The sequence below is a fragment of the Micropterus salmoides genome, unplaced genomic scaffold, assembly GCF_014851395.1.
Source record: "Micropterus salmoides isolate LMB-PRFRI ecotype aquatic unplaced genomic scaffold, ASM1485139v1 Ms_hic_scaffold_1, whole genome shotgun sequence".
NCBI lineage: Eukaryota > Metazoa > Chordata > Actinopteri > Centrarchiformes > Centrarchidae > Micropterus > Micropterus salmoides.
Genome location: NW_024040040.1, coordinates 60,095,012 through 60,117,912, shown reverse-complemented (window position 1 = coordinate 60,117,912; position 22,901 = coordinate 60,095,012).

Sequence of the window (22,901 nt, the reverse complement as noted above, 5' to 3'; positions counted from 1 at the left end):
ACAACCATTTAAGATAATCAGTTTCAATGTAATTATTATACCAGTGTAAATAGGGCTTAAGAGGTCATTAATGTAAAATTCTAGTTTAACTTATTGTTGATGTTATTTTTATATATATTTTATATATAACTTTTTTTCTGTGAATTTAGTTTCTAATCTTCTGGACAGAAAGTTCTTTTGAATGCAAGACAAGAAACAAGTCATTCATTGGTCTTTTGTTGTTTTTCTTTATATGTATGATATATGAATATTGTATGTATGTAACACTATGTACAAAATATAATTCAATTCAATTAAATTTTATTTATATAGCGCCAAATCACAACAACAGTTATCTCACAGTGCTTTTCATAAAAGAGCAGGTCTAGACCATACTCTATGATGTTATTTACAGAAGCCCAACCCACCAAGAGCAAGCACTAGGCGACAGAGGCAAGGAAAAACTTCCTTTAAGAGGCAGAAACCTCGAGCAGAACCATGGCTCAGGGTGGGCGGCCATCTGCCTTGACCGGTTGGGGTGAGAGAGAGAGAGAGAGAGAGAGAGAAAGAGGGCAGGAGAGGCACAGAGAAAGACAGAGGGATGAAAGGAGAGAGAGGGGAGGGAGGCAGCCTACACAATATACACACAGAGGTACAGACAGTAAAGGTGATGTTGCTATAGACTAAATGAAAAAATGGTACAGATATTTATTGTAGTGTTAATGATTATAATAACAATAATAACAATAGGACTAGTAACAATAATTATAGCAGAGGGTGTCGAGCAGGAACATGAGTGCAGCAGGTGACTCGCAACCACAGATCCAGACTCCACAGCTCCAGAACCAGAAACACCTGCAGGAAGTGATAGGAGGAGAGAGGAGAGGGACGAGAAAGCACAAGACTACCAGAAAGGGAATAACAATGTATAAACTTTACAACATGGCGTTATAGTCTATAATGTGCAATTTGGGGTTCAGAGTTGTAATATAAATAATAATAACAATAACAATAATAGTAGGGGTAGTAATAATGTTAACTGATTGTATATTTGGTTTTTACTTGGTATTTCAAGATATAACAGCTAATAACTTAATAACTACATTGTAAATGTGTGCGAGGAGAAGACCAGCAATTTTGCGCAACCCAACTGAACCTTAAGGGCAGACAGTAGACAGAGTTTAATTGGCGTTCCAAATTTTTTCATGTTAAACAGTGTGACTGACTTTGTGTCTATAATCTGAGTCCACGGCGCACACGGTCATACTGCCATGGTACCTCGCCAGCAGGTGAGACAAAATATTTTCTTAATGTGTCCTAATGTGGAGAGCCTCTTCAGATGCCCGGTTACCGTCAACTGAAAGTCAAAGCTGTCATCTTGGCCGACTTGTCCCACTACTTCATGGCGCAGGTAGTTGCACAAGATGCAGGTTGCCTTGATGATGCTGTCTGCCAGGTCAGGGTTCACCTCCATTGGCCTTTTGTAAACCCTGAATCTTTGGGTCAGAATGCCGAACGTATTTTCTGAGATGCGGCGAGGTCTTGACAGGCGGAGGTTGAAGATGCGCTTGTCCTCTTCAAGGCGCTACTCTAAATCGATCTGGATAATCCCGCAGCTCCTTGATAAGGAGGTGGAACTCTCCTTGCTCTTTACGCAATCTCAAAATTGGATGGACCCAAAATGTCCTATTTTTGTTTCTTTTTTTAAGAAGAGAGACTACAACAAAGTCGTCCTCACTGCTTGAAGACTCCTTATTGTGTTGTTTTGCGTATTTTTTCGCAACAGATTTATTAAAACTTATCAGACTCAGTGTGCAAGGTTTCTGTGCGTGACAATTTATTAGGATGACGGACACGAAAAAACATATACGAAAATTTCGGACTCAGTGTGCAAGAACCTTAAGCCTTCTGTATAACAAACCAACATAGTTACACCTGATAGCATTAATAACATGAACATCCTGTTTAAAGAGACAGAGCTGAAGACGACAAGAAGCAGCGAAAAGTGCTGATAGATCTTAGGGTAGGATGAAGATTATTCCTATCACATGGTGCTATATTTTGAAAGGATTTCTGTCCGCCTACAGTAAAAGTTGTTGGTATAATAAATAAGGGATGTTGAATCTGTCTGAGTGGATATGGAGCTGTACAAGGAACTAAAAATATATTTATGTCTAAATATAAATGTGAAAACAAAACGAAAAAACACAACATGTAGAACAACAATATAAAAGATCATTTTTAGGTTTATGCTTGAGCAAAATTCTGTTGTAGTCGCATTTGTAAAATACTACATGAATTTTCAATGTTCACACAGCTGATGAACATATGCAGGTTATGAATCATCGCTGCGGTGAACATGTACATTAAACGTGGGTGGTTCTGGAAATGTGTGATTTATAAATGCTGCTTATTCCAACAGTGAAATGTTCCTGAGGCCATGTGGATGTATATTACTGATCAACACACTGCGGCGAGGTATCAAAGACCAGCGGCCATGTTTCACTGACTGTAAACAAACACGGCCGCGAACAGACAGACGGCAGATGTCTGCAGGGACTCAGCCATCAACACAAGCCGTGTGCATGTCCCCAAACATGAAGAACGAACGCTGTGTGACTTCAACACTGAGTTATATGTTTTAAAAGCCTGACATGTTTTCTGAACTTCACCTTCATTATTTTAAAGGGTCAGTTTCACCCAAAACATCAAAATAACAACCTGTATTTTCCTACTTTCATTGGTCTCACTGCCAAGTACGTAGATAGTTTGTTTTATTGCTGAGATGTACAACATTTTTAGTTCTGCCGCCACCCAAACATAAAGAAAGTGAAAGTAATTTTGATTGTGATGCACAATGCATCGTGAAATAAACAGCAATGTGTCTTTTAAGGATAAAATGTTCCCGTTATGCAGAAAGAACCACAGATTCTCTACACTGAGCTCCTTTTCTGCAGCTTCAAATGAAAAGTTTAAATGCTTTGAGCACAACAGATAAAATGACTTAGCTTTATTCCAATTGATTGTGTGGTAATGTGCACAGCTGAGGCTGTCCAGCCTGTTTTCATTCCCAGGGTGTCAAATAGCTACACTTTGTAAGGTCCTTTGGCGTCTGGTCCCAATGCATATGGCAGCCTCTAGCTCCATAGGTAAACGCACTGGTGAAAGCCCTTTAGCGGCATTGTTCAACGCTAAAAGTAGGCCCAGTATGAATAACAGAAAAGAAACTTTCACCCAGGAGGCCGGTGTTCACTTCCAGTGTGAAACAAAAAGTCTAGGGGGCCTTGACCAGGCGTCCATATATGGCGTTGGACTGTCAGGTCCGCGATTATTATCTTGCTGTGTTGGACATATGAAAACTTTCACCTGCTATTTGAAGATTCAGGCGATCAGCTAAGTCATTAGCGTTCATCCTCTGGGCACCGTGAACGACAATATTCTGTACAGACGGTTAAACACGCACAACAACGCTGGCAAAATTCTCACAATGATAAATAACATGCTAACGTCTAGCTGACAGAGCTTGTTAGCATGCTAACATTTGCTAACTGGGCTGATGTCAATACTTTCAAAGGTTTTTGATCATAAAGCAAATAACTGGTAAAACTGAAGCTGGCAGGGGATCATGTCGTTACAGAATGTCATGTGATCCATCAAGTAGATAATAGAGATAATGACATATTTCAGTCTGAACTGACCAGCTGACTTCTAGAGCCATTATGTTGGTTTGGCAAAACCCTACTTGTCATAGGGAAACATGGTGGTCATGGGTAAAAGAAACAAGTGTTGTTTGGAATAAGATGCAAACAGTTTAACTGTAAGACATCACTTGCAGAAATTTAAAACTTGGTTTATTGCCTGAACAGTGGGGAATGTTGGGAGATTGGCTGACATACAGTCTTAAGATATTTGTAGTAAATGTGCTCAAACTTCCATACTCTGTTATGGGCCATTATGGTGGCAGAACTAAACAACCGATGTTGAAGACAAATAGCATAAATAATAGCCACTAAACTGTCCCTTTAAAATCAGCCATGAAAGAGCAGTCAGGCTTTATAATACCATCCAAGCAACAGCGTTAACCCCTTAACGCCCATTGCCGCAAATTAACATCACACCTCTTCCTCTCTTTGTGCATATTCGATACGTACCTGGGAATATTTTGCAAGCACTGGTTTCACATTTATGCCTGTTGTCGCTAATTTGCATCAAACCTACATGATACCTGAATTTTTATCTTTTCTATGTTCTATAGAGGAATTAACAATTTCCACTTAATTTAACATTTACCTGAAAGCAAATGAAAACAGAAATTATTATTTATATTTTTTTTATTGTAAATAAATTCAGTCATCAAGGGGTTAACTGATAAATATAGCGCCTAACTGAGACTCATCTTCTCATTATCAGTTTAAACTCAGCAGGACCGAACGGCCTTTCACTGATTTCCATGAAGAAGAATTCATGAAAGCTTTTTTTTCACCTCATGCACAAGCTGTGTCTTCACTTTACTTCACAGGAAGATTAATTTACATTTATTAAAGAGCTTTTCATATTTTTCTTCATGTCCATAGCAGCACATGAGCCATGCTGAGGAAACAAATTCATCTTGACATTTTCAGATGAGTTTTAGAGTCAAGTTGATGAAAGAGATGTTTGTCTTGACTTTCTGCCTGCAGCAGCTGGAAGTGATGTTAGTGTTGACGGCCAGCACAGTCAACAGAGCATGGGTTTAAATTGTCACACATACACATGCATTTGTTATTCCCACAGACGGTATAAGAGAAGTGGGCAAAGGTGCCCTAACGTCACCCCCTTGTGAACGACTGTTTTGAAGCCTCCAGTTTGGCATTTTGACCGTCACCATTATGTTTGTTTTGTTGGAACCGGACGTGACCATATTTAGAGGAGAGGGTGGCGCTAGCTAGCTTGGTTAGCAAGCTGCATCTGTAACTCAGTGATATTAGTTGGGATGCTAATTTTGGCTAGCAACAAACAAGCTTAAAACAAAACGTACGGAAAAATGACCAGCCGACTCCTGATAAGTTTTATCAGCAGCGCTGGTTAAATGTACACAGAGCAGCGGATACGAATCGCCTCTATCCTGATTGACAGGTTGCCATCATAGCGACTTGTCGATCAGCTTGTAGCCCCGCCCTAAAGCCTCCCCTGCTTCCTGGTCTCTGTTCCCCTAAGTGGGACCATAATTTACTAAATGAACATCATGCTGTGTTGAAGAAGACTTGAAACTAGCGAGTGAGACCATAAACTCATCAGGAAAGTGCTTACTGAGGGAAGAAATCAGCTGAGAAGTAGTTCTGCATAACGTACAGTATTGTGGACAAACATAAAAGGAAATCGTTTACTGACAGACACTTTGCTGCTGCAAAACACACACAGAGAATGGCAGAAACACATGGAGGGCATCAGACGTTGTGTTTAGGATTGCCGATTCTGGGCAGTGAATGGTCTGCTTCTCTTAATAGAGCGGCCACTGCTGTGTACTTTGTTGTACCATGTTAATACTGTTTTTGTGCCATTTTTGCGCCATATTTCTGTCATATTTGTACTAGTTGCTGCATCAGTGCCAATTTTGACTTCAAGAAGACCAGTTTATTTTGCACCTTAGAAACTAGTTCCTTCAGTGGATTAATAACTTATTTCTACTTTATATTCATAAATTACCAACCCTAAATATGAGAAGAAAATTAAAGAAACCCCACAAAATGCAATTGAAGTTGTGCCTGTAATTTGTCCCGGCTTCATCAAGTTAGAACAAATCACATCTACGCTTTGCAGCTTTCACTTATTCCCACAATTTCAGCGCATAAAAAACAGCATCACAACTTTCATTGCAATTTTTTTAAATTTTTTTTTAGAAAAGATTGCCTGTAAAATCAGATATTTAAGGCCACAACTGTTACGGCTGCCACCGCCCCCACCTGTATTTGCCTGTGCTTTCAAGTGGACTATCTGTTATGCTGAGCAGGCTGTGCAAGCCCACGCGGAGGATTGGCTGCACAAGGAGAGAAGGTCCCGCCTACTTCCTGGGTTTCCAGTTACCATGCCCTCGATTGGTGCGGCCTGCTACGGGCCAATCAGATGGAGACCGTGACGACCACCACCTGCTTAAAAGCCTGCTGGGTCTGCCATTCGGGGCAGCAATCTGACCTGAGTTGCTTGCCTCGGGAACGCCTGTCTTAGAGCTTATAGTAGTGTTTTGTAACCCGTGCTAGACTTTGTGTCTTGACATTGTGTGTTTCACTGTGTGAAGGTAAGAGAGTGGGCCAGGGCTAAGCTTAGCTATCACTGACACCTTTCTTGCACACACCATAGTTGTTTTATGTTAGTTTTCACCAGGTTCAGGGGTGCTGTGCGTTTTGGGTTTTGGGTTTTTCAAATGCAGTAGGCTTGTGAGCTTTTGGTTTATTTTTGTTTTATTAGTATCTCTGTAAGCAGTAATCCTCCTTTTGAGGATCTCCTTTTGTTATAATTGTTTGTTGATTTCCACAGCACCCATTGGCCCATCCTCTGTTTGTGCTCCACTTGCATTATTTCAAATAAATATCCTTCCAAACCAACAACATCTGGTTTATGTTTATGTCCCTATACCCCCTAGACACCTTGGGACGTAACATAAGTGGGGGCTCGTCCGGGATAATCAAAATAATTGATTCCGGGGGAAAGGATATTTATTGGAATAGGGTAAGGGAGCACACTTAATTGATAAGCTGGTACAGCTGATTGTGTGTAGATGCAATGGCTTCTGAGCGTTTTGATGTGGAGTCATTTTTGGTAAATCTGACTCATGACAAAGTTCAGGCCTGTAGGAAGGATGACCTGGTTAAAGTAGCAAGTCACCTCCAGATTTCGGTAAGTAAAACAATGTTAAAAAGGGATCTGAAACCATTAGTTGTGGCTACATTGGTGGAGAGAGGGCTGCTTGAATTACCTGTGGCAGTAGAGTTAGAAACGCTTCCGGTGGCTGGCTCCACGGAGACCGAGGGGGTGCAGACCCTTAAGCCACAACCAGTCTCTAGGTGGGACGACGAGGTCGGTGGAGGGTTAAAGACACCAGTCACGCTGCCACGTTATGACCCTTCCCCTGAGAGCAGTGCTCGTTCCAGAGATGGGGCCCGTATAAAGGTTCGCCTGGCCCGTCTCCAGCTTGAGGCCCAAGAAAGGGAACGTCAGCAGCACATGCAACTTCAGCTTGAAATCAGAAAGCTGGAAATAGAGGCTGATAAGGCTGTAAGGCTACGGAAGCTCGAGCTTGAAAGCTCCCAGGCGGGGCAAAGACCACCTGCTGCTGCACCAGGTATATCATCCGCCTCCTCCACCCTAAATTCTGCTAGTCCAATTTCTCTGGCCTTTGACGTTAGCAAGCATATTGCTCTAGTGCCATTGTTCCGGGAATCTGAGGTTGACTCTTACTTTAGTGTATTTGAGCGCATTGCAGTTGCCTTGCAGTGGCCAACAGAGGTGTGGCCACTACTGCTCCAGTGTAAGCTCCATGGCAAGGCCCAGGAAGCCATTGCAGCGCTCTCTTTGGAAGAGAGCTTAGACTATGAGTCGGTTAAGTCTGCCATTCTTCGTATTTACGAACGAGTTCCTGAGGCCTACCGGCAGAAATTTAGGAGTCATAGGAAGTCACAGAACCAGACTTACACTGAGTTTGCGAGAGAGAAGGGTGTGTTATTTGATAAATGGACTTCAGCCTGTTCTGCTGATAACTACAGTGCTCTGAGAGAGTTGTTACTGGTGGAGGATTTTAAAAAGAGTCTGCCAGAACGTATTGTTGTGTACCTAAATGAGCAGAAGGTAACAACTCTAGCTGCTGCCTCAACAACGGCCGATGAATATGTACTAATCCACAAAACTGTTTACGCTCACTCCCCTGAAAGACCACGTAGAGCACCAGTATCACCTCCCTCTGTCCACAAAACACAGGGTGGGGAGAAGGAGGAAAGGAAATGTTATTACTGTCATCTGGCCGGTCATGTTATTGCTACCTGCCCAGCCTTGAAACGCAAAGAACAGTCTTCACGCCCTTCCCAGCCTAAAGGCGTCGGTCTAATTAAAACTCAGCGCAGTACAAGAATTGAGGGTAACAGATGCAATGAGTTGGATGCCTGCTTTAAGCCGTTTGTTTTTGAAGCACGTATTTCACTCACTGGCCTGCCTGTGGATCAGCACTCGGTCCGGGTACTGAGGGATACTGCGTGTTCCCAGTCAGTAATTTTGACATCGGCATTGCCCTTTTCGGAACATTCAGCTTGTGGGTTCGGTTCAGTGCTCCGCGGCATTGAGATGGGTTACGTTCCACGTCCGGTGCACCGTATCCACATTCAATCTGACTTAGTTACAGGGTTCTTTCCTGTTGCTGTTTGTGACGCTCTACCCATTCAGAGTATTGTACTTCTACTGGGGAATGATATTGCGGGAGGGAAGGTGACGCCCACGTTGGAGGTGCTGGATTCTCCTCTGTGCGGCAAGTTCCCACAGACAATATGTCTTCTTCAGTGTTTCCTGCTTGTGTGCTCACTCGTGCACGCACACGGTTGCTCCAGGATGAGTGCGACAGTTCAGATGTTTCCTTAAACGACAGTGTACTCATGCCAATGTTTTCAGGGGAAACTGAGGTGGTGGGAACCAAGGAGCAGGCCGACGTGCAACCCCTGCCTGAGGCGGTTGAATCACAGGACCCTCCCGGCTCAGATTCGCTTCCAGTTACACGAGGGCGCCTGGCGAACGCACAGAGAGGAGATCCAACACTGCAGCGTTGTTTCAGAAGTGTGGTAAGTGTCAACGATAACGCAAGTGTGGAAAAAGTGGCTTTCCTGCTAGACCAGGACGTCTTAGTTCGCAGATGGTCCCCTCTCCCAGAGACTGATGCTGATTGGAATGTTGTTTACCAGATAGTCGTGCCTTCTCTGTATAGACAGCATGTGTTATCAGTTGCGCACGAAAGCAAATGGTCAGGACACTTGGGGGTAACGAAAACTTATCAGCTCATTCTTAAGCACTTCTTTTGGCCAGGGTTAAAGTCAGATGTAGCAAAGTTTTGCCGTAGTTGCCATGTGTGCCAGATAGCAGGAAAGCCAAACCAAACAGTCCCTCCTGCCCCAATACATCCTATTCCTGTAATGGAAGAGCCATTCGACCGAGTGATAATAGACTGTGTGGGTCCGTTACCCCGCACCAAGAGCGGAAACCAATATATACTCACCATTATGTGCGCGGCAACTCGTTTTCCCGAAGCAATTCCCCTTCGTAATATTACAGCCAAAGCTGTAGTTAAGTCCCTCACCAAGTTCTTCTCTACCTTTGGTCTTCCACGTGTAATACAGTCAGACCAGGGTTCTAACTTTCAGTCCAACCTCTTTAAACAGGTGCTCGGCACATTAAATGTTAAGCATGCAGTGTCCTCGGCATATCATCCTGAGTCCCAAGGGGCTCTGGAGCGTTGGCATCAGACTCTCAAGTCCATGCTGCGTAAATATTGTTTAGAAAACCAAACAGATTGGGATGAAGGGGTTCCATTTGTTTTGTTTGCAGCACGTGAAGCCGTTCAGGAGTCTTTGGGCTTCAGCCCTGCTCAGCTCGTGTTTGGGCATACCCCCCGTGGCCCGCTTAAAACGTTGCATGACCAGTTTATGTCGCTCAAATCGTCGCCGGTCAGTAATGTATTGGATTATGTCAGCCACTTCCGTGAGCGGCTACACATCGCGAACGCACACGCTAAACGGTCCTTAACAAATTCACAGAGAGTGATGAAGCGCCACTATGACCGTTCTGCTGTGGCTCGCTGTTTTCATCCTGGCGATTGGGTACTGGCGTTGCTGCCCACGCCGACGTCGGTGCTATCTGCTAAATTTACGGGTCCATATGAGGTCCGTGAACGCCTCAGTGACACGGACTACATTCTCGGTACTCCCGAGCGAAGGAGGAAAACGCGCGTTTGTCATATCAACATGCTCAAAGCATATCAACCTAGAGAGGATAGTAACCGCTCTGTAGGTGGACCTGGTCCTTCACTCGTTACCTCGCCTCCCCAGAGCGCGGCACTGATCGTAACTGATCCTGCGCTCTCCCCCGACTGTGATGACCTGCGGCCGCGTCACCCAGTCCAGTTAGGCACTCGACTCCCTAATTCAGAGGCGATAGCAGAGTTGCCGTCCCAGTTATTACATTTACCTGCTGAACATCGACAGGATGTAATCAACCTTGTCGACAACTTCACCTGTTTGTTCAGTGATGTACCGACCAAAACGACTGTAATACAGCATGATATTGAACTGACTGACCCGCGCCCCATAAAGCAACATCCGTACCGGGCAAACCAGACAAAACGGGAACTGATGAAAGGAGAAGTAGAACATCTTCTTCAGAATGGGTTTGCTGAACCCAGTTCTAGTTCATGGAGTTCACCCTGCCTTGTTGAGGCTAAATCTGACGGCTCACCTCGCTTCATTACTGATTTTCGTAAGGTGAACTGCGTAACTGTGCGTGATTCGTACCCCTTGCCGAGAATGGAAGACTGCGTTGACAATCGGGGGAATGCCAAGTTTGTGAGCAAACTGGACCTGTTAAAAGGTTACTGGCAAGTACCTTTAACTGACCGTGCTGCAGTTATTTCAGCGTTTGTTACGCCAGACCATTTTGCACAATATTCTGTCATGGCGTTTGGTATGTGTAATGCTCCCGCTACCTTCCAAAGACTAGTGAATACTGTATTGTCTGGAGTGAGTAACTGTAACGCATATTTGGATGACTTGATTGTGTATACAGACACGTGGAAGGAGCACCTACGCGTCTTGGAACAGGTCTTCAGTAGACTCGCCCAGGCCAATCTAACATTGAATTTAGCCAAATGTGAATTTGGAAAGGCGACCGTCACCTATTTGGGTAGACAGGTCGGGCAGGGACAGGTGCGACCTGTTGAAGCAAAGATCTGTGTAATTTCACTGTGCCCGGCCCCCACTACACGTAAAGCGCTGCGTTCGTTCCTGGGAATGGCAGGGTATTACAGAGCTTTCTGCCGTAACTTCTCCACTGTTGCTCAGCCACTAACTCGTTTACTGAGCCCCAAGGTTGATTTTGTGTGGTCTTCAGACTGTCAAGCCGCGTTTGATAGCCTCAAGGCGCTCCTGTGTCATGCACCTGTGCTTGCGGCTCCGGATTTCGCCAGGCCGTTCAAGCTTGAGGTGGATGCCAGTGCGGTAGGGGCAGGCGCTGTTCTCTTACAGGAAGATGTAGAGGGGATCGATCACCCAGTGTGTTACTTTTCCAGGAAATTTAACAAACATCAACTTAACTATTCCACCATTGAAAAAGAGACACTTGCCTTGTTGTTGGCCTTACAACACTTCGAGGTCTATGTTGGGTCCAGCTCCCTGCCAATTGTGGTTTACACTGATCATAACCCCCTGGTTTTTCTCTCACGCATGTATAACCACAATCAGCGCCTAATGCGTTGGGCCCTGATCATTCAGGACTACACCTTAGATGTCCGCCACAAGAAAGGTTCAGAGAATGTGGTGGCTGACGCCTTGTCCAGGTTACAGTGAGTGTTGGCGTGTTGAGTTGTGTTTCACCCAAACATGGAGTTTGTGTTTATGGGAGGGGGTGTTACGGCTGCCACCGCCCCCACCTGTATTTGCCTGTGCTTTCAAGTGGACTATCTGTTATGCTGAGCAGGCTGTGCAAGCCCACGCGGAGGATTGGCTGCACAAGGAGAGAAGGTCCCGCCTACTTCCTGGGTTTCCAGTTACCATGCCCTCGATTGGTGCGGCCTGCTACGGGCCAATCAGATGGAGACCGTGACGACCACCACCTGCTTAAAAGCCTGCTGGGTCTGCCATTCGGGGCAGCAATCTGACCTGAGTTGCTTGCCTCGGGAACGCCTGTCTTAGAGCTTATAGTAGTGTTTTGTAACCCGTGCTAGACTTTGTGTCTTGACATTGTGTGTTTCACTGTGTGAAGGTAAGAGAGTGGGCCAGGGCTAAGCTTAGCTATCACTGACACCTTTCTTGCACACACCATAGTTGTTTTATGTTAGTTTTCACCAGGTTCAGGGGTGCTGTGCGTTTTGGGTTTTGGGTTTTTCAAATGCAGTAGGCTAGTGAGCTTTTGGTTTATTTTTGTTTTATTAGTATCTCTGTAAGCAGTAATCCTCCTTTTGAGGATCTCCTTTTGTTATAATTGTTTGTTGATTTCCACAGCACCCATTGGCCCATCCTCTGTTTGTGCTCCACTTGCATTATTTCAAATAAATATCCTTCCAAACCAACAACATCTGGTTTATGTTTATGTCCCTATACCCCCTAGACACCTTGGGACGTAACAACAACAATCACAAAAAAAGGCTCACTAGATCCTGGAGGGACTGTTCAATGAATTAGAGACTAATCTGTTTCTTACACAAGGATTTAAGAAATGATAACAAGCCACAAAAGAAACTGCTGTAACTGGAATTAATATTGGGCTGATACTAGTGGCAAACTACATATGAAATTATAATGAATATAGTAACTATAAAATTAAAATTTCCCTTATTTTCAAATCCTAATGTTGACAGGTGTGCTCCTCCTCCTCTTCTTCCTCCTCCTGAGCTAACGTGGGTGAGAGCGGAGGCCAGCAGTCCTTTATGGTTAAAATAAGGGACTGAATACTTTAAGAAATGTAAAATCACTGATCTCAGAGACCGTGACACTAAAAGAAACCAAGCAGCGGCTCAGTGACAGTAAGTAAGAGTCGGGGTCATCTGTTGTTTGCAGCTTTGGGAAACAGACAAACACGAGTCCTCCTCCCATCTCGTCACAGATTAAACATTTATGGTGGAAAACAGAGACTCAGCTCAGCTCCTGACTTATTCATCACGTTCATGTCCGTGTTTCCAGCAGACTGAGGAGACCAGAGACGCAGAGGGGTCAAAGCAGCGAGCCATTCGACACAAACGTAGACACCTGTCGGGGCTCAGGTGACCTCCGGTGTTCGCTTCCTTCCTCGTGTCCCTGTGTCCCCGTGCCCATAGGAGGGCGTGGCACATTTGTTGTGACCTATTGTGCAGCCGTGCACGCAGGAAGCTTTGGGTTTCACCTGCTGTGTTTCAGTGTGTGTGAGCGAGGTTTGACATGTACACATGGAGTTCCTCCAGACAGCAACCCCTCAGGGATGACGTGTAAACAGCGCGATCCGATCTGGTCCTGACAGGCGATCGCATGTATTAGTACGCTGCATTGTCCGGGAGGCGAAGCTGAAAGACACACCTTCCACAGTTATTTCAGTTTCCCAAAGCTATCGGCTTCCCATCTTAAAGGAAGACTCTCAAGTCCGTCTGTTGTTTCCCCAACTGCTGGAAAAGTGAAGCCTGTTTGCGCTAGCTAACATCGCCACTCCCCTTCAGACTGGAAGACAGGAATGCTTCTACAGCAGGCTACGTCTTCTGACTGCTATGTAACTTAACATTAGCTCAATTTATAGAAAGTAACTGGTAGCTGTATTTTATTGTCCAGAACATCAGGTTCTAAACTGGTGTAGGATACAGCTCTGTCCTGTACAGACTGATTCAATTATTTTTCAGTTTTCAGTCTGAAAAAGTGGTTTTGGAAAAGGTAGCTAATTAGTGATGCAAACTAGTCCTTTTAAGCTAACGAGGAGACGTTTCTTTTTGGATTTGGATGGCTCTTGTGTGATGCAAATAAAATGCACCTCAGAAGGGAGGAGGTTTCTCATGCTGCCTATTTTTTATATTAATGTCTACAGATAAATGTCAAAAGCTGTAAAATGAAGACACAAAAGGCCACATGAACAGTCGTATCTAGAATGATTCTGAGGTCATATTAACAGGGTTTTAGGGGTGATGCCCAAAACTGTAAAATCACTGTGGAGCAACAGAACCAACCAAATTACTTTCCGCAGATCTGATGGTTGTAGTTCCTCCAGTAGACTGATCTTTGGGTGTTGGTTATTTATTATCTGCTCTAGCTTTTCCAACTATTTGTTCAGAGATATGGTGAAAATAACGGCCCAATCATAGGTGTCATTTTCACTGTGGATGCTGGGGACATGTCCCCACCACTGTTTGAAATGGCTGATTTTGTCCCCACCACTTTTTGAAAGCATGTGCTTTTCTTAAAAAGTTTTCTAAAAATTAGCTTGCAACAAGAAATGTTTAATAACAAATAAAAATTTTATGAGAAAGGTTTACTTGCACAATAGGACAACATTAAATGTAGAAGAAACAGATCTGCCTTTTCCAAAAAAGTAACGTAGGCTAAAAAACAAGCTGCTGATTACTGTATTATTATTATTATTATTATTATATTTGATAATATTTATATATTCTGAATTGTCACCGGCCACATGAATTTTGTTTCCCTTCATATAAATAAAGACATTTCCAACATAAATTGTTGCAAAATGTCTCTAGACTGCAGGAAATTGAGTGTTTAAGCCCCCAGACCTCCCCATCGAATAGCCTATTTCATCAATGAATATTTCTTATAAATAACATTGGAGTATCTTTTTATCTTGTTCTCGTTACTCCAATATTGCGCATTATCACGTCTCGTGGACTACGTTTTTCATCACACCCCTAATCTGAGCCCTTAAATGTCCACACCACTTTTCAACACAAGATGACGCCCTTGGGCCCAATATGATGTGAAATTACATGTTTTTCATTGGAAAACATAAAGATTTTCTTGGGGGAGAACCCCTCCACCCCCTTGACCATGACTACCACAACCCCCATCAAAACATTCATCTAAAGCTCACATAAAACTGGGAAAACACTGAAATTTTAAGCTCTTCTAATGTGCATTGCATGCTCAAAGACACAAGAGCAACGCTGCTGAGACATGTTGTTTTGGGGTTTTATATTCAGACATACTACGTGCTATACTATAAATTTCGCTTCACCTCCGCTGCTACAACTCCATCCTAGGGAAAAATACTGAGGAAACACCTCAGCTCATCTTGTCTCAAGTCTTTCTTTTCCATCTAGAAGTGTTTCACACATGACATTACCACTGGTCACAAATTCATCAAAAAGAATTTGATGAATTTGTGTTAATAGTTGTGATCCATCATGAAATCCTAGAGGGACTGGATAATGCCAAGTACTAACTTGCTAATCATCATTACCAATAATGCAGAATAATTACTATAGGTTCTAGTCTTTACTCGCATATTTTCCGGTTCACACGTATCTATTTTAACGGGCATAGGCGAGTTAAATACTGTGTAGAGTGTAGCGTCATCCATCTTGGAGACCTCATGCTGCTGTTCTTCTTCTTCCTCTTCTTCTTTTATAGCTGGCTGCCGTTGACTTCCCGTCACTGCAGTACAGCTAATGTTCTACACACTGCCACCTGCTTTACTGGAGGGGAGTGTTGCTAACATTTCAAATACACCCAGCGGGGGACCCAGCCTGTTTAAAATAAGTGGACGTAGCCGTCGTGATGTCCCCCCGTTGGTTTGTGGTCTACCATTCGGAAGCCTTGAGCTTGGCATTTTGGACTCCTGACCTCTTGAGTCGCCTCTATCCTGATTGACAGGTTGCTACCATGGCGCCCTTCCCTAAAGCCTCCCCTGCTTCCTGGTCTCTGTTCCTCTAAGTGGGACCATAGTTTACTAAATGAACATCATGCTGTGTTGAAGAAGACTTGAAACTAGCGACTGAGACCATAAACTCATCAGGAAAGTGTTTACTGAGGGAATAAATCAGCTGAGAAGTAGAAACATTTTCTCATAGACTTCTATACAATCACACTTCTTTCTGCAGCCGCTGGAGTCGCTGGATGTTAGAGAGAACGCAGGTTTAACACTCTTCAGCTTCACCTTTCAGACCTGGAGGTTCCTGCTTGGGTGAAACTTCCAACTATGTCTGAACAGTTTTATCAAATCTGAACCCCTTATCTAATTGATTAAGGTTTGGTGTCTTTTGGGTTGACAGGTAACATTTTCGGTGGATATCATCCTGCATCACCAGCGCATGTTAGCATGCTACGTGCCTGAGCAGTATGGCTGAAGACTCTTGGTCTTGTTGATTATTGTATTCTTCTTCTGCATTTTGTGAGACAAAGTCATGATTACATAGCACCCATCTTCAATATGAACCCTTCAAGATGCCATCAGAGCTGTAGGTTTTGGGATGCCGAGCAGATCGCTGAGAGTTTTAAAGAAGAGCTTAACATGCTGCTGAGGACTTCAAACACGAGAGGATCATCAGTTACTGACCCGAGCTGCCACAAAGCGTTCACCGAGGCTGTCATCTCTGACTGTAAAGGCAGATTTTTATCATATCAGGACTTCGCTTCAACGACGGCTGCTTGTCAGAACGCAGAGTCACAGAGACGCTGATCTCTGTGGACTTCATGCATGCCACGGCACTTCTGTTAAAACGCTGACAGTTTGCTGTCAGAGTTAACATTTTAAAGACATTTTCTGCTTTTTAAAGACGCCTTCTGATAGACGGGTAAACCCCTCTGTGAGGAATCTTCCAGCCACGTGTCAATAGTCCTCATGTTTTACTGAGGAGTTTCACCACCGCTCGGGACCAGCTGAGGCTGAGGTAAACTCAGTATTTATCAGTCATAATAGTCATCTAAAGTTTTGAAGCTTTGAAGACTTCGGTCCCACGTTGTACACAAATGTGGTTTGATTAGTTTCGTCTCCACATGTTGCTTCCATGTGTCAGTAAAATCAAAAACAGTATCGTATCCCAACGGCAGAGCTGCATGTGGCAAATGTTGGCTCCTGGGATGTGTGGTGAGAACGTGACCTGTTGGCCCCCTAAAAAGGGGCATTATTTAAATTTGCCCTGACAGTTTTCTGGACCACTGAGGCTGAAGGGAGAGTGATCAGTTCTGCAGGTATTCGATTTTCCTCGAGTTAAGAAAGTTTTTATCCTAGGAAATCATATATCACACAGTCTTAGATATACTGTACTCTAATTCATGTTTTATTGTTGTACTTTTACTTAAATTGTACATTGGTCAACCTTTGTTTTAAGTGTGCTGTATAAATAAAGTTGATTTTAATCTTTATATTTGTCTGAATTTTGCGTTTGTACCTGATCTGAGATCTGTTCCCGTCTGATAACCTGGTCGTTTGTAAACAAAGAGAGAAAAACAAAGGGATGAGCAGCAGCTGCAGCGGCGCTGTTACCCCTCCCTGTGGATCCTTTATTTGCTCCACACACACACCTGTGGCCACGAGGACACAGCTGGCTGTCGTCACACACTTATTATTACCTCCAGAGACGCCCCGCCGGCGGAACACGCGCCCTCCTCTCGCTGTCTGCTGTCCTTCAACGCTCCTCACGTTTGAATCTCTCTGCTGCTGGCTGGTTGGGTGGCTGACTGTCGCCATGGTTACCAGCCGGGATCACACCCAATCGCGTGACAGGGTGCTGTCTGAGAGGCTGTGCAGTGACGAGGACGAATCAGTCTCAGCCGGTGTCTCCTGAAGCTGCAACTGATGAGGTCATTCAGAGGTCAGAGGAGATAAGAGGGGCCCCTCCTGCTGACCTTTGACCTGTACCACCTGTCGGAAGAGTAGCGACAAGGTGAAACGATGTTTTACTCCTAGTTTGGTCCCTGAATGAAGTTCTACTTTGTATGACAATTCTCATTGTCTTGTTTACCTGTTTGTCCAGGTGTGTCTTTACTTCGGACTGAGTACGGGTTCCACCGGTGATCCAGAAACCAGAGGACGGAAAGCCTTTCAAACAGACCATACGTCCTCTTTTTGGGAGCTGAAAAAAAAGAGCTTTTGCTTCCTATAGTCGCCATTCATTGTGTGTGTTTTTGTATTGCTTTGACCTTTCTCTTTAGGTCCCGCCTTCTCACACGCCACCATTGGTCGGTCATGTAGGCCAACATGTCCTTCATGCAAACATTGGTCAAACTGCATCTCAGCGACAGCTGAGACACAGAGCAGCAGCTCGCTTGTCAACACATAATACAGATTTGTGTGTTGGGAAACAAATGTATTATTAATATTTTCCAGATGTCAGACATTAAAGGCAACAATTTCCTTTCAATAATATCATTTTATAAAAAACCCATGTTTTCACTCACAGTCATAGGTTTCATTTACACATTATATCCTATTTATAATTCTGATTTGTCACCTGCCACTGGAATTCCGTGTTTCCCTATAAATAAAAAAACATAAATTGGTGCATAAAATGTCTCCAGATTGCAGGAAATTAAGTGTTTAATGCTCTAAATCTTCTGGGGGAGGACCCCCAAACCCACAATCCTTTATTTCATTGATATTTTTGATTATTATCGTCGGCATGGTGGTCCAGTGGATAGCCTTTCTGTGTGGAGTTTGCATGTTCTCCCCGTGTCTGCGTGGCCTTCCTTTGGTTTCCCCCACCATCAAGAACATGTTAGGTTCTCCACTCAATGCCGTTTGACCAGACACTGATAAAAGATCTGGAGTTGGTCCCCGGGTGCTGCACAGTGGCTGCCCACTGCTCCCTCGAGTGATGGGTTAAATGCAAAGAATTAATTTCACTGTGTGTATGTGACAATAAAGTATCTTCTCCTTCATGAAAATATATTCTTGTCTTGTTCTCACGTCCCCAATCTTGTGCAATGTCCCGTCTCGTGGGCTAAGTGTTTCGTCACTTACATGTCCCCACAACAGGATCAAACATTTATATTTCTAAATCATTCTGTTCGACCGGCTGTGAGTGCTGATTTTATCAAAAGGGCATTAACACAAACGGAGTCAGTATCGACGCCTCCTGCATGTTTCCAGCCGCTGAGCAAACTAGGTTGGTGTCAAAAGAAAGAGTGTATTCGCCTCTGAGTGAAATCAATGTCGTCCCTATGACAACGCTGCCGTTCTGTATCGACCTGATGCTGGCTGTCCGGCGGCGAGCGGCTGTTTGTGTTCATTAGAGACTGCAGGAGCAACATGTCCGACACTCTGACATCAGACAGCGCAGCCGCAGGAGGATCCAGAGATCCCTCTGGTGAATGTTACACCCCCACTGGATGGTATGTGTGTTTTTTAGTGAAAGGAACAGAAACAGAAACCCGTCCTGGATTTAATGTTAATTGAGTTTTCCTTCCAAACCGTACCGTTGCATGCCATTTCATTAAAAAAGAATTTTTTATTTCTACCGTTGTTTCCTGTCTCCTAACCAGTGGTAGAGGAAGTATTCTGATCCTTTATGTAAAAGTACTAATCCCACACTGTAGGGTCAATTCAGTGATTTTAGCAAATAAAAGCCCGGGGGTATTAATCAACGTTTTTACAGTATAAGAGTAAAACAGTCACAGGGGACATTTTTCTGTAATGAATACTTAAAGAAGATTACACTTACATGCTTTTTCTTAGGTAACATTTTCAATCCAGAACTTTTACTTGTAGCAGCATATAGTTAAAAATGCTTGTTCTTAATTTGCAGTTTCCAACTTTATATTTAAATAAAAAGTAAAGTGCAATAAGAATCTTTGGATTTTTTTCATCTCACACTGTAATTACATAATTCAAAAATGAATGATTTATCTCTGTTCTTCACTCACAAAGAACATTTTCATGTGGTTTACGTTCTGTGCATGTAGCCAGCTTGAGACAATTTGGGAAGAGTGACAACCAGTAAATTCTATTACAGACTTTGTCTTCACAAAATGCCTTTAAGTCATGGCTGGACTGGGACAAAAAATCGGCCCTGGCATTTTTGCCTGAGGCGGCCCATCAAAATCAGTCAGACACCCCTCACCAATTCATCAGCCTTCCATTTAGGTGGTCAGATTAGGTGTGTGACAAAACCCTGAGACGTGACATTGCACAAGATTGGTGAGGATGACTACAAGACAAGAATATATTTTCATAGGCCTACTATGTAGAAAGAATATTGATGAAATATTCAATAGGGGGGTCTGGGGGATTTTGAGCAAGATTTTGAGCAGTAAACCCTTAATTTTTCTGCATTCTGGAAATATTTTCTGCACCAATTTATGGTGGAAATATCTATTTTTATAAAGGGAAGCGCAAAAATCAGAATATGACAATCCAGACTATATATGTGTCCATATGGGATAGGCCTTTAATTCCTCTCACACAAAACTGAAACAGGCTACTATGAAACGGTTTATTTATTTCAAACAGAATCTTACTTGTATAAAAATGTCATTCATTTGATCTAGCTCCGACAGACGGCTAATGCGCTTTTATTTTGAAGGCAGCGACGTGATGAAAACAACAGCAGGATGAGAGAAGTGTGGCAGAAGTTAGCAGACAGAGAGCGATGGACTTCACATGACAGGATTCACAACACGGATTCATTTTTATGATTTGATTCTTTTGATGGGTGGACCCTTCCAGACTGAAGGAAGATAAATAATCAAGGAGCGGACACGTTCGGACTTAACGAGGCTGCAAAGGGAGTCGGCACTTTTCATCTCTTGTACCGTGTTACAGCGGTAAATCTATAAGAATCAGACTTTGGGGTTCGTTGTTTCCGTTAAATGAACTGAACGACTGAATTGTGGAGAATCTAACTGATCTAACGAGGTGCAGCATGTCCACACTGACATGTTGATCACACGTTTAAACATTAATGTTTGTATTAAGGATCTGAGCAGCTTAGAAGCAGCTAAAGCGGTGACTTGCGGGGTTTAAGAGGTTTTATACATCCAAAGAACTTCTATAAAAACCAGACCAGGCGTCTAATGGAGACCTGCATTTATTTGTCAAAATGTGTTTCCAGGCCGGGAAACGGGGCTGGCGGCTGTTAACTGATATATCATCAGATTATTATTATTATTATTTTTTCCTCATGCATTCAGTGAAGCAGGATTTTATGCTGTAGTGTTCTCATTCTGAAATGTTTAGTATTGGACTGCAACTAGTAACTATATTCATTATGAATTAATCTGCTGATTATTTTCTCCATTAATCGATTTCTTTTTGTAAAAGTTCAAAACATTCAGAGAAATGCCGTCAGTTACCCAAAGCCCAAAGTGAAGTGCCTTTACAGAGGTGGGTGAAGTACTCAGATCCATTACCTAAGTGAACGTACTAATATCACACTGTAAAAATACTCAATCAGGAAAAATGTACTTAACGTATTAAAAATAAAAGTAATTACTTTCATTATGAATTCATCAGCTGATTATTTTCTCCATTAATCGATTGTAAAAGTTCTGAAAATAGTGACAAATACTGCTTTGTTTTGTCCGACCAACAGTCCAGACTCTACATTATTAACAAACATTCAAATTATTAAAATAAAAGGAAAATCAGCTAATCTTCACGTTTGTAAAGCTGAAACCATGAAATGTTTTAAATGAAAAATGACTTTAACCATCAAAATAGTTGCCAATTATTTTTCAGTCAACCGACTAACTATTGTTTTCAGCTGTGCTTGTATAAACTGTTGGGTAGTTTAATTTATAACAAAGCCTATTTTATACTCTTCATATGTGTTGTGTGTAAATATCTTACTTTGTACAGTAACTGATGCTGTCAGATAAATGTAGTGATGTAAAAAGTACAATATCTCCCTCTGAGATGTGGTGAGGACAAATGGTATGCGGCATGAAAAGAAAAATACTCATGTACAGTATAAATACCTCTAATTTACAATTTAATTACAGTACTTGAATAGATGTACTTAATTACTGTCTACTGCTCTTAACTGTAAAACATTCCTCTTCGTGGAAGAGTTTTTACTGCAGAAGAGGAGGTTAGATTCTGATGTATGTTTCTATTATTTTGTCAACGAGGATCAACACCTCTCTGTATTTAACACAGATCAACAGCACCACAAACTACGTCCTCCAACATATCCCAGAGGCGACTCAGCACGTCTCTGAAACTGTATCAACACAAACATTAAACCCTTCATGAAGGAGAATATACTGCATGACTCCTCGTATGTCAGACTAGTAGTTGTAGCTAACTGTACCTAATAAACTGGACACGTGAGTGCATATGTATGGAGTAGGAGTCAGACAAGGTAAGGCAAGTTTTCCTTGAACTCCAGGGAGAGTCCAGATAACCCGGCTTGGTCAAGACCCCTTGGCGTCGCTTATTAACGCCCTGGGTTCCCCTTAGTGTATTTCTTGCACGTGTAGGGCTCCGCATCAAGTTAGCAGGAATAAAATGCAATGCCAGGTTAACGTGAACCAAAAGGAACCAAAACTACTTTGTTAGAAGAAGCTCACTGCGAGGACTGCACTGCTGCGCTGTGACACCCGTTATTTTCGATGGCTTGGCGCTTCGGACGCGCCACGGCGGTTTGTTGCCGCGTCGAGCAAAGCGCAAGTGCAGCACAGCGCACCGCTCGGCGACCTCGCACGCACGCCACAATCAAAGTTCGAAATAGTTAAACTTTTGCACTGAACCCTGCGTCGAGCTAGCCAGTGTTAGCTTGGAAGCACCGTCTACTCTGCCATCTCTGCTCAGCCTCAGTAAGTTAACTGTAACGTTAGCTAACTTTAGGAAAGAAACAGAAAAAGATGGTGTGATGCTGCTATAAACCTGTGTGAGAGGTAGTTGGTCGGTGCAGTAACTTTGGAGTGTGTGAAGTTGCACAGCTTACTTAGTGACTGTTCTTTTGCAAACTGCAGCAGTGTTGTGTTATGACGTCGTATCTTCAGTCAGTCATGTTTCAGGATTATTAGTGTGCTTTCTGCTTTGGTGATTTACACTATTTTGCCATAGTCTTGAGCCATACACTGTCTGCATTCATTGTATCATTGTATTGTGATTTGTGAGTGAGATGGCAGTACTTGGTTTGTTGAACTGCACAGGCATACTTGCTGCCTGCTCAGCTGGACTAGTCATCAACTTTTCCCCGATATGTGTGTGATTTAACATGATAGCTTAGCTGGAAGTTCAAATAGCCTAATAGCATCGTGTGTGTGTCTGTGCGTGTTGGTGTCTGG